This window comes from Astyanax mexicanus, chromosome 21, assembly GCF_023375975.1.
Source record: "Astyanax mexicanus isolate ESR-SI-001 chromosome 21, AstMex3_surface, whole genome shotgun sequence".
Taxonomy (NCBI): domain Eukaryota; kingdom Metazoa; phylum Chordata; class Actinopteri; order Characiformes; family Acestrorhamphidae; genus Astyanax; species Astyanax mexicanus.
The window spans coordinates 14167091-14179629 of record NC_064428.1 but is presented as its reverse complement, the minus strand read 5'-3'; the positions used below and the strand labels follow the sequence as shown (position 1 = coordinate 14179629).

The window sequence follows — 12539 nt, the reverse complement described above, 5'->3', positions numbered from 1 at the left end:
ATTGGGTGGGACATGTCCCACCCATCCCCCCCGGTTCCTACGCCTATGGTAACGAGTAATCTAACGCGTTACTATGTCCAATGCAGTAATCAGATTAAAGTTACTTATCCAAGTCACTGTGCGTTACTCTCTCTCTCTCTCTCTCTCTCTCTCTCTCTCTCCACCTCACACACACACACACACATCGCGTAATCCATAAAGTAACTAAGTTTTTTTTTAAGGAGTAATCAGTAATCGGATTACTTTTTCAAAGTAACTATACCATCACTGCTCTAGGCTGTGTCATATATGCTTATCAGTTTAACCCTCTATTGTTTCCTGGGCTTGTAGAGCTGATGTCATGTAGGATTTTCTGGTATGAGAGAGGCAGTCCGTTATGATCAACAGGAAGCCAGGTATGCGCCGGTCGCTGTCGACGTCCAGCAGGGATGAAATTATTCGCTGGTTTAAAGAGAAGCAGACCCTCAGAGTTTGTTTACAGCAAGGCGAGAGTCGAGTTGCCCCCTGGTTTCATGGTGAGTTCAAAGTGTGGGCCATCTGTGAGCTTTAATCCAAGAAAAACCTCTCTCTCTCTGTCTAAGTGTTCTGCTTATAATTACTGGGTTTGTTATTATTATTATTTCAAAGGATTAATGCTATTTCTTTATATTTGTTTGCAATATTACTAACATAATAAATAATTATCTTACAGTCAATAAATTGAAATACGTGATTAAACGTTTTTGATTTGAGCTCTTTCTCTTTGTACACAGGTATTATTACTCGTGAGGAGGCGGAGGATTTGCTGAAGTCAGGCAGCGCTGGAAGCTTCCTGGTCCGTGTTAGCGAGAGGATCTTTGGATAATCTTTCTTACAGAACATAGTCTATGACTCCTGCAAGTTTGGGCAAATTTCACTGTATTGTTTATTTTATATTAATTGTTTTTTTTTTAATTCATGTTTAAAATTAAATTTCTCATGATTTTCCCATAATGCCAAAACAGGTCCACTACCATTTGAAAGAGTCTGTCCTAGGCTATCACCTCTGCAAGTTTGGGCAAATTTCATGCTTAAAATTAAATTTCTCATGATTTTCCTATAATGCCAAAACAGGTCCATGACCATTTGAAAGAGTCTGTCCTAGACTATGACTCCTGTAAGTTTGGGCAAATTTCACTGTATTGTTTATTTTATATTAATTTTTTATTTTTTTTTTACTCATGCTTAAAATTAAATTTCTCATGATTTTCCCATAATGCCAAAACAGGTCGATGACCATTTGAAAGAGTACAACATAGGCTATCACCTCTGCAAGTTTGGGCAAATTTTACTGTATTGATTATTTTATAATAATTTAATTTTTTTTTAATTTATGCTTAAAATATTTTTTTTCATGATTTTCCCATAATGCCAAAACAGATCCATGACAGTTTGAAAGAGTCTGTCCTAGGCTATGACAAGTTGTACTGTTTTGTTTATTTTATCTTATCTTCATTTTGTTATATTCTATTTTTATTGTATTATTTTATTTTGTTGTCTTACTTTATTTATATATCTATTTTAACAACAGCTCTTGGGTGTAAACTGAATCGTGAGATCACAATTTCGTTCCACCTCATGAACCACATGTGATACGAATGACAGTAAAATCTCCTTGAATCCTTGAAAACAGGTCCAGTACCTGTAAAATAAACAATACAGTGAAATTTGCCCAAACGTGCAGGAGTCATAGCCTTGGACAGACTCTTTCAAATGGTAGTGGAACTGTTTTGGCATTATGGGAAAATCATGAGAAATTTAATTTTAAGCCTGAATAAAAAATTATAAAATTAATATAAAATAAACAATACAGTGAAATTTGCCCAAACTTGCAGGAGTCATAGCCTATGTTTTACTCTTTCAAATTGTAGTGGAACTGTTTTGGCATTATAAGAAAATCATGAGAAATTTAATTTTAAACATGAATAAAATAATAATAATAATAATAATAATAATAATAATAATAATAATAATAATAATAATAATAATAATAATAATAATAATAATAATAATAATATAAAATAAACAATACAGTGAAATATGCCCAAACTTGCAGAGGTGATAGACAGACTCTTTCAAATGGTAGTGGACCTGTTTTGGCATTATGGGAAAATCATGAGAAATTGAATTTTAAGCATGATAAAAAAATACAAAAATGAATATAAAATAAACAATACAGTGAAATTTGCCCAAACTTGCAGGAGTCATCGGCTAGAACATACTCTTTCAAATGGTAGTGAAGCTGTTTTGGCATTATGGGAAAATCATGAGAAAATTTATTTTAAGCATGAATAAAAATAAAAATGAATATAAAATAAACAATACAGTGACATTTGCCAAAACTTGCAGGAGTCATAGCCTAGGTTGGACTCTTTCAAATTGATCTGTTTTGGCATTATGGAAAAATCATGAGAAATTTAATTTTAAACATACATAATTTTTTTTTTATTAATATAAAATAAACAATACAGTGCAATTTACCCGAATTTACAGAGGTAATAGTCTAGGATGGACTCTTTTAAGAGGTACTGGATCTGTTTTGGCCTTTTGGGAAACTCATGAGAAATTTAATTTGAAGCATGGATTGAAAAAGTAATATTAATATAAAACTCTCTCTCTCTCTCTTAAAAACCGATGGGATTGTTATGGTATTATATCAAATAGATAATGTACTGCACTAAATCTACAGTGAGGTGAGTTATTTTAATCCGTTTTCTTCTCGTTTCTGGGCTTAATGTATGTCTGAATTAATATAACCGACTGAAACGCGTCTGTCTCTCTCTGTGTTTTTTAGCGTGCTCTCCTCCTGCGCGTCTGTTTACCGTAAAGTCGCGCGTATACGCGCGGATAGCTTGACTCCGGCAAAACACCAGCATAGATATACTCCTTAATAACTGCCCACATCTTCCCCAAGGTACACAATAAGACACTTCAGCAGATCCCCATCGGGAATCCTCACGAAACTCCCGATTAGCCACTCCGGGCCTGGGCACACTGACAAAGTTGTAATTAACTGATTTCCAATTTCCAGTCTTCATTATTCATCTTTTAATAATGCTTTTTCCGCCCAATTCCTTTGGAGGGGAGTGCAGACATATGTTCTCAGTCTTCAAACTGATTGGGCATAAAAAAAGGCCACTGCAAATTTCATATTTCTTTATTTGTGGATTTCATGCATCTGTTTGCCAGTATTCATGCCCTTAGTGCTGTCATTATCAGCCAGCATTGGCAGAGCAGCCAAAAAAATATTGAGAGCATGTGTGCTGTTTGACAAAAAGGTTAATTTATATAAAATAAAAAAACACTTGAGGCTTGTAGTGTAAAGACAGCCACTGACACTGGTGATTTTTTTTTTTAGATTTTATATAACATTTTATTATTTTATTGTTTATTCTATTATAATTCTGGTCTAAGTGATTCCTAAATGGCCAGTGAGTTTATTTAACTGCGACTGAGTGAATACAGCCCAAACCCAAGGTGTGTTAAAAACAGTTTTTTTAGTCCGGTGTTCTGTCGAATTTTGCTACCCATCGATACATGCTTCCCAAAGGTACTGCGCATGCGCCGACCTACACAATTTAATTCTTTCTCGTGTTTTATGTATAATTAATCTGGTTTAGGGGGCGTTATGTGCATTAAACAACCTGGACGCACTATCATTGCACAGAAGTGTAAATGGAAACTAAAAATGACACTTATTATCATAAATAAATACAAAAGCAGTTTGTAATGAGCTATATTTACTATAACTTTGCCATGGTACAATGAATTATGCACTCCAAATCTAATAACGTACATCTACTGGAATATCACTGGGTACATGCCCTAAAATAGTGCTTCTTTTGTATTTTTACAGTTAAATATTCATTGGGGCAGCACGGTTCGACAAGGTAGCAGAATTCGACAGAACGCCGGCCCTCTTTCTCCAGTCCAGCTCCGCCCGCCCTCTCATCAACAGACTTTTGGAAGAAACCAAAGTCACTGGAAAAGAGGGGGAGATCTGAGATTTTGAGGCATGATATTTAATATAATTAAAATAATATATTTCACCGTTCCTATTAAATTATGATTATTTACGTTTATATCTCACGTTTTAATACAATATAACATATAATGAATATATTAAAACACACAAATTAAAAACCTTTCGGGCAACAAAAAACCCCCGAACCTAGTTTTGAATGGTCGTGGCTCCACTCCACTGAATCAGTAGCCACAAGAGAGACGTCCTTTTCTCCGGGAGCTGCATGGGGACTGCAGGAGTCCAAAGCCTCGCTGTGTTTTATGGGGAACAGTTATTAATATTGGGTCAAATAATCCAGTATTTCTTCACTCTGGTGCTGAAGGTCCGCTGCGCTGCTCTGTACTGTGCTTCCCCTTTACTCTGTTTTCATTTAAAGCCCCTCAGTCTTAAAACAGCGGCACTAGCGGGCCTCCAGCGGGCCTTCAGCACCGATAGTGATTATTACCCTGCCGGATTAGATTAGAGCAGCGCGGCGGAGCTCTGTAAGTCCCGGTGAGTAATTTAGTTAGCTGACTGTTTCAGCTCTCGGTGAAGCGCGGCCTTATTATGATACTTAAACGGCGCTGGGTGTTTGTTTTGTTTCTGAACGAGCAGGTGCTGCTGCAGGTAATCGAGCTATCTGTAGCTAATTAGCTTAGCCAGCCATCCTCCACTCGCTAGCTCGCTAACGTTAGCTATCTTACAGCGTTAGATAGATTAACACGCTTTAAATAGTCTTACCACTATTTAAAGACTGTTTAAAGCGTGTTAATGGCGAATAACGCTGTAAGATAGCTAACGTTAGCGAGCGGAGCATGGCTGGCTAAGCTAATTAGCTACAGTTAGCTCAACCGGCTAAGCTAATTAGCTACAGTTAGCTCAACCGGCTAGGCTAATTAGCTACAGTTAGCTCGATTACCTGCAGCAGCACCTGCTCGTTCAGAAACAAAATAAACACCCAACGCCGTGTAAGAGCTGATTCACGACCTTCTCTCCCAGCACAGGGTGTGTTTTTCTCAATCAGCAGCAGCTTTTAAATCACGCTGTAGTTCAGTAATAAGATCGCGTTTCACCGAGAGCTGAAACAGCCAGTTAGCTAACGGTAGTTAAAATACCTAACAGGCCTGAGAGCTCCTCTCGGTACTGCGGTCTAATTCGGCAGGGTTTTTGTTAGGGGTGGGAATCGATTACTATCTCACGATTCGATTCGATTCCGATTTTGGGGGCCACGATTCGATTCAAAATCGATTTTTGATTCAAAACGATTTGAATTATAAATATTTCTGCTTCTGGCTTATGAATCGTATTGAAAAAAAACCCTCCATAATATACACTGGTCCTGGAGCAAGTAATGTGTTACAAAAACAATAAAATGTGCAGGAATGTGGGTCCTCAGTGACAGAGGAATCACTGGGATATCACAATGACGTTAATGAACAATAAATACATAAATAAATAGCACTGCGTTATTACCAGGCTACTAGCGGTGGTGTGTAGGTGACGCTGCTGGGCTGATGTGATGATAGCAGTGGAGCGCTAAAGTTCAGGAGCAGCTGCTGATTAACTAGTTAATTTAAGGTGGTTGTATTTCTTCAGAAAGGGGGCAGGAGGTGGAGAAATTAATTCATATTGTCCATTCCTTAATTCCTCTGTGATGAGGAGCTGAAATTAGCTCTGATTAGCTTATTGTTATTTTTCCGTTCCGCCTTAAATGCTGCAGCCCGCTGCCACCTGTAGCGTTATTTAAGGTGGAACTGGAAAGTTAGCTAGTTAGCTAGCTAACAGTTACTGAAACTAACTACTAGCGATCTTTTTTATGCTTGTTATGAAGCATTCTGCCATAAAACATTGAAACTACACGTTAATCTAAGGTAATATAGTGCTTGTTCTGCCATCTTACCGGTGATTCTCAAACACCTACGCTCTGTGTGTGTCTGGAAGATCTCCAAAGGGACAAGCGCTATCCCCATGGTTGCCAGGTCCAACAAAAATACCCAGCCCAAAATCAGTCTAAAACCCGCCCCTCAGAATCGATTTTGGGACATTTTAAATCGATTCTGAATCGTAGTAAATGAGAATCAAGATTCTTATGTGAATCGATTTTTTGGCACACCTCTAGTTTTTGTAGATGTTTAATTTCTGGATCTTTATTAATACTGAATTAAAGTATGGTAATCTGGCTAATATCAAAAAGTCAACTAGCTTTTTACTGAAACACTTTTAGTTAATTTATACCTAATTTTAGCGGTGTGTTCCCACAAGACGAATAAAAAAAATAAATAATAAAAAAAAGGGGTGGCCGACTGCGCATGCGCGAAATTTAGCGGCCGACTGCGCGTGCGCGAATATTAGCGGCCGACTGCGCATGCGCGAATATTAGCAGTCGGCCGCTAAATTTCGCGCATGCGCAGTCGGCCGCTAATATTCGCGCATGCGCAGTCGGCCGCTAAATTTCGCGCATGCGCAGTCGGCCGCTAATATTCGCGCATGCGCAGACGGCCGCTAAATTTCGCACATGCGCAGTCGGCCGCTAAATTTCGCACATGCGCAGTCGGCCGCTAAATTTCGCGCATGCGCAGTCGGCCGCTAAATTTCGCGCATGCGCAGACGGCCGCTAAATTTCGCGCATGCGCAGTCGGCCGCTAAATTTCGCACATGCGCAGTCGGCCGCTAAATTTCGCGCACGCGCAGACGGCCCCCTCTTTTTTTTTTTTTTTTTTTTTTTTTTTAATTCGTCTTGTGGGAACACACCGCTAAAATTAAGTATAAATTAACTAAGTGTTTTTGTAAAAAGCTAGTTGACTTTTTAACATTAGCCAGATTACCATACTTTAATTCAGTATTAATAAGATTCAGAAGTTAAATATCTACAAAAACCCTGCCGGATTAGACCGGAGTACCGAGAGGAGCTCTCAGGCCTGTTAGGTATTTTAACTACCGTTAGCTAACTGGCTGTTTCAGCTCTCGGTGAAACGCGATCTTATTACTGAACTACAGCGTGGTTTAAAAGCTGCTGCTGATTGAGAAAAACACACCCTGTGCTGGGAGAGAAGGTCGTGAATCAGCTCTTAAACAGCGCTGGGTGTTTGCTTTGTTTCTGAACGAGCAGGTGACGCTGCAACTGGATTTTATAAAGATATGAGAAAAGAATGCTTTCGTCGAGGATTTAACATGAAAAGGTAAGCTGCTGTTATGTTCTGATCTGTGCAGGCAGTTTATGCACTTAACGTAACTCCGTTAGACAACTAACTTACAGAGCTAGCGTTTGTTGTGTCTCCGGCTTAGTTTTCTGCAGTCCATGATTATTAGCTAAGGTGTTTAGTTTATTTTGACCCCAAACAGCAGCATTCACTGCATTTTGCATACTATTAACTAACCGCGTGAATCCACTGTACGTGCAAGTTAGCGTTAACTTCATCACGAACGAGTAACGGATTAGTAAACACACTCTTGTCTTTTTTTTGAATCCTCACAGTTTCTGTCAGAAAACACTGAAAGAAAACTTCTCCTCTGTCTCTGTTTATACAGCGATGGTTTGGGTTTAAAGCTGGGTTTGTTGTGCTGGATATTTGGTTAGGAGCAGGAGATTTTATAAGATGTGTGGCTGCATAATTGTGAACTGAGATCGCGGTCTGTGAAGTTACACCCGCAGCTAACCAGTGACTTTAAAAAACAAATAAACACAGCTGTTACTGGACTTGATGGGTTTAAAAAATGAGTTAATTAATTTTAAAAGACTAGTCTACTAATGTTGGCCCTGCTGAGTCCAGCTGATCATCCAGAAATAAACATTACCTATGCTGGTCAAAAGCTATTTAAAGAGCTAACCTCCCAGGGTGTGTTTGTTTGTTTGTTTTTTTCTGGTTTTGAGCATTTTTTTAAGGAGGGAGTGTAAGTCTGTGCTGCAGTAGAAGAGTGTAATTAATTGCTGTATTTGTCTCACTGCCTTAGATAGTATAGACTTTAAACATGTTACTAAAAATTAACACTGGACCGTGTTTTTAAATACTTGCCATTCTGGATGTCCTGAACATTTTCATGCAGGCCTGTGTGTTTTAAAAAATATATATTTTATTCATTCTATTTTATGTCGGTTAGTTTTATTTATATAAAGTAAGACCTGTAGATCTACTTTATTGGATAAATTGATACAGCTACCATGAACTGTTTTGTTTCTGTTCTGTAAAATCAGGCCCAGTTCCAAAAGACACAACATCCTCAGTGTCCTGGAGCTCCAGCTGAAGCACTGGCCACCTTCTCCATCCCCACCCAAAAGAGGAAGATCAGCAGCAGTGGAGGGTCCCAGGATGTTGAGATGGTAGTGCAGAGCGGTAAGTCCCAATCACATTTTTAGCCCCTGAGTCAGTCATTTATTTTTCTTAATCCAATATTTTGGCAATGGAAAAAAAGGAACACATCCAAGTTGTCCCTTATGTTTTTATTAATAAATTAATTATTATTGAAACAATGATTTAAGAACATACCTAAATCAAAACTAAAAACTGTATATAAAATAAAATATTAGACAGAAACATCGTTACAATTCTCAGAGTACGCTGAGGCAGCTCGGCTTAAAAAAACTGTAAATATGCATTTTACAAAAGTTAGCTTAAAAAATAATAGTTTAAAAATGTAAGATGGTGAATATATATGTTAATACATTAATAGCTTAATATTATTACTCTATTTGTTCTTATCACTGACTTACCGGGGGAACTAATTAAGGGACGGAATGATTTCTCAGGTGGTAAATCATGTTTGTTGTTGAATGTGCATTTTTTTTTTCTTTCCCACCTTGTAAAATCCTGCCTTTGCAGTCCACTTTAAAATATTTCCAAACAGAGAGGTGTAATACGCTCTTTCGATCTTACAGCTGCTGCTCACACTGCTAATAAATAAAAAACAAACCCAGTTGATTTTATCGGAGCGCCAGTACCCAAACCCGACTGACTAAAACTTTCAATCGTAACCACCTTACACTTAACGATTGAGATGACACGACCGCAACTCAACTGCAGCTCGACTCTAGCCAGACTCTCGTGATTTTATCCTGACTCTGGAAATTTGTCTGCAACTGTGAAATCATTGGAAAATCGTTAGGTACCTGAACACTCTTCTCTCTTCACCCTTAATGTAGCAGCTACCCACTGAATAACTGTTAGCCTGTTCTATAGCGACTGTAATTTTCTTCTGTCTGTTTCTTACACTCTGTAGGTACTTATATATTTTTTTTTTATTGAACGTGGCAGCGTGCCGACAATCACAAGTTTTGCAAATGTTGGGATAAATTTCAGCCAATTTAACTTTACTAGAATGTGCTCTGTGTACTCTGCAGGTACTTCTAAGGCAGCTAGTTGAAGGCGTGATTGAGGTCCATGCCAGAGGGGTTCTGCACTGTGACCTCAAGCCATAGAACATCCTGGTTCAGATGTACAGTTAGGAACCACGCCTTCATCTTCTGTTCTTCTGGTATGGGTTTTCAGTGAACACTACAGGCAGAGAACTGTCTTCGTAGAAGCTACCATTACTGAATAGAGATTCAGGTCAAAAACATTCCTTAACGCTCAGTCACTGTCTCTAATTTACTTTTCAGGACCTTCCTCATGAGTGGTTTACCCATGAGGCCAAATCCTCCACAGTGTTGCAGATAGGAATCATCCTGCTGTGTGTGAGAGGTGACCCTTCAACACCAGCACGGAGATCACCTCAAAGAAGTCTCAGATCATCTCTCCACCATCTGCTCTATGACCCCTGGCTAAGTATACACCACGACACAGCCACCACATCAGGCACACCTCAGTCAGGTACCATATAAAACAATAATAATAATTTTAAAAAATCTATATTTTCAATCTCTAGTTTAGAGAGTTCTCTAGTAGAGCTGGGCGATTAATCGATTTTATCGATAAATTCGAATTTATAGTTAAGGACAATGTGTTTTTATAAAAATCGATTTTCTCTGAGTTTTCTTTTTCACCACAGACGCTCCTCTGTGGGCACAGAGTGAGCTTAGCTAGCTCCCTCCATACCTCCCTCCCTCCAGCGCGCGCACCCCCTGCCACTCCCTCCCTCCCTCCCTCCCTTGCACGCACAAACACACACGTGCACACACACACATACACAAAACACATGACGGCGGAGCTTAAGAGCAACTAGCTCCGTGATCTGGAGTTGGTTCGGTTTTGCGGCGTCGGACGTAGACCAAACAGGTCCTCGCTGTAAGGTGAACCAATTTATCACTATACCTTAAACAGAAGCATGTAGCGGAGTGGGAGAAGTGCTGCTACCATAGGAATGAACGCAGCAGCAGCACCAGTTCACCATTCAACGTTAATCAAGGAACTGTCCCTGGCACATCTTCCAACCGTGTACCAGGTTTTGTATGCACTACAAGTTAAGATGTTTTGCATATTCATGAGAAAAGATCTCATTTTATAGAACACTGGCACTTATTTAAATGTTTTGTTTTGCAATTCTAGCCCAATAGGGAAAAGTATTTACTTAAGAGCATATAAATTGTACTTGTTTTCTATTGTCTACTTTGTAAGTTTTATCAAAAAAGGGCACCATTTTATTTATTTCTATTTGTTTTTAAGGGTGTGTTTATTTATTTATTTTTTAAGTTTGAGGGTGCATTGTGTCAGTACCTAAACTATGTTGGAGAAAGCTTTCTAAAAGTCACTAGATGTTCTCACTGTTTACAATAGTTTTTTTTGCTTGTTTCTGGTTGCACTTTAACCACAAATGGAACATTTTAAGTGAAAACAAATTAAATAAGAACTAGTTTTTAACCATTTCTTTAATCTTTAGTTTGATTTTTAGTAGGGGGAAAAAATCGATTTAAATCGAAAATTGGATTAAAAAAAAAAATCTAAGATTTTTTTTTTTCGGCCATATCGCCCAGCTCTATACTCTAGTTTAGAGGTTTTTTTTTTATAAAACACACCTAAGGAAAATAGCAGGTATTAATAAAGCTATTGATTCCATACTTTTAAAAAGGTAATGATTTTCTTTAACTATATAAATGTTTTAATCGTTTTGTGTATTGTATGCTTTTAATTGCTTCCTGTTTTGTATTTGTGTTCATGTACTTAAGGCTTTAATCCTTTTATCTTGATATTGTTTATCTTTTGATGTTTATTAATTACTTAACTGTATTTATCTTTGTGTAGTATACTGTTAGTGTTTTAATCCATACACTTTTTGTATATATTTCTTTTATTACTTAGTTACTTGCTTTATTAATGGTTATTGTATTGGTGTTTTAGTCTTATTTTGGGCTTATATTCATTAAAAACATTTTAACGTTTGTCTTTTAGTGCTTTAATCAATTAATATTGTACTTACCTTTTACTATTTTACTATTAATCTTTCTGTACTTAATTATACATTATTTTTTATTTATTTTTTTATAAAATTAAAGGCGGGTTTATTAATTGTATGTCTTTATACGGGATTTTATTTGCATTGTATATATTTTTGTTTCATTTAATGTTTATGCTCTTTGTCTTTTTCAGATTTTTACATTTTTAATTTGTGTATTGACCCAAGGAGTATGGGTTCCTCTCAAGGTTTCTATCTCTCTTTCTGAGAGAATTTTCTTTGCCGCTGTCTCCTTTGTGCTTACTCAAAAGAGGTTTGGACACTTTTTTTTTTTTTTTTTTTAACTGTTCTTAATTTTGTTTGTTTCTTAACTTTGTCAATAAATGTTTTTTTATTGCTATCACTTTTGTCTGTTTATTTGATCACACTATCGCTAAGTTTCTTGAAATGTGTTTATGGAAAAAAATTAATATTTAATATTTTATTAAATGTGGATTTGATGCCCACATTCAACCACTTTTTAACACTTCAACTAAACACTGAAAGAATAAATCAGAAATTATTGATTTATTATTAATGTAATGAACAGAGATGTTCTGAAGTTAAAAGCTGATTATCCCATGTGTCTCATATTCCCAAATATGATAAGGTTGATAAGGTCATGTCAGCTCCAAGGACAATTTCAGTTTTGTATTTCAGTGAAAGTTATTCCTTTAATTGAATTTATATAAATAATGTATCTGGTAATATGCAAAGGCTCTCAGTGTTGTTACACCTTTTTGTTATACTTAAAACCAAAGTGTAATTTTCAACAACTCTATGTGATGTTTGACCACTTAGGAATTACACTGACATTACTTCTACAAGTCATGGGATAGTAGGTTTGAGGCTGATCATGAAGTGTTACCTCAATGTATTGGCCAGTAATTTATTATTGAAGGTTATTCATTCAAATTTATTGTGACTGGTCGTCTGCCTACAATTGTCTGTGCAACTCTGAGAAATATCTATATACAACTTTTAAAACGATTAAAGCTTTGGGATTTACATGTGCAAAATTAAGCCCTGCATACAGAAATATACTGATAACTTTCTGATGCTTTAAAAAATAAGAATCAAAGGAATCAAATTCCAAAAGATAAGCATTAGCATTTCAGAAGTACTGTCCGAGGTCAGCATACACACTAGAAAAACA

The 12539-nt window shown here is 37.1% G+C and overlaps 1 long non-coding RNA gene across 2 annotated transcripts; it reads left to right on the top strand.

Annotated features, from left to right (window-relative positions):
* Window positions 1–4243: 4243 nt before the first annotated feature.
* On the top strand, window positions 4244–11744 carry LOC125785693 (uncharacterized). Of its 2 annotated transcripts, none has more exons than XR_007428016.1 (5): window positions 4244–4534; window positions 7131–7200; window positions 8214–8352; window positions 9357–9490; window positions 9615–11744. It is a non-coding gene; the product is annotated as an uncharacterized LOC125785693 (long non-coding RNA). The 2 variants fall into 2 exon arrangements; XR_007428017.1 differs by lacking the exon at window positions 4244–4534 and adding an exon at window positions 4618–4636.
* The last annotated feature ends 795 nt before the right edge of the window (window positions 11745–12539 follow it).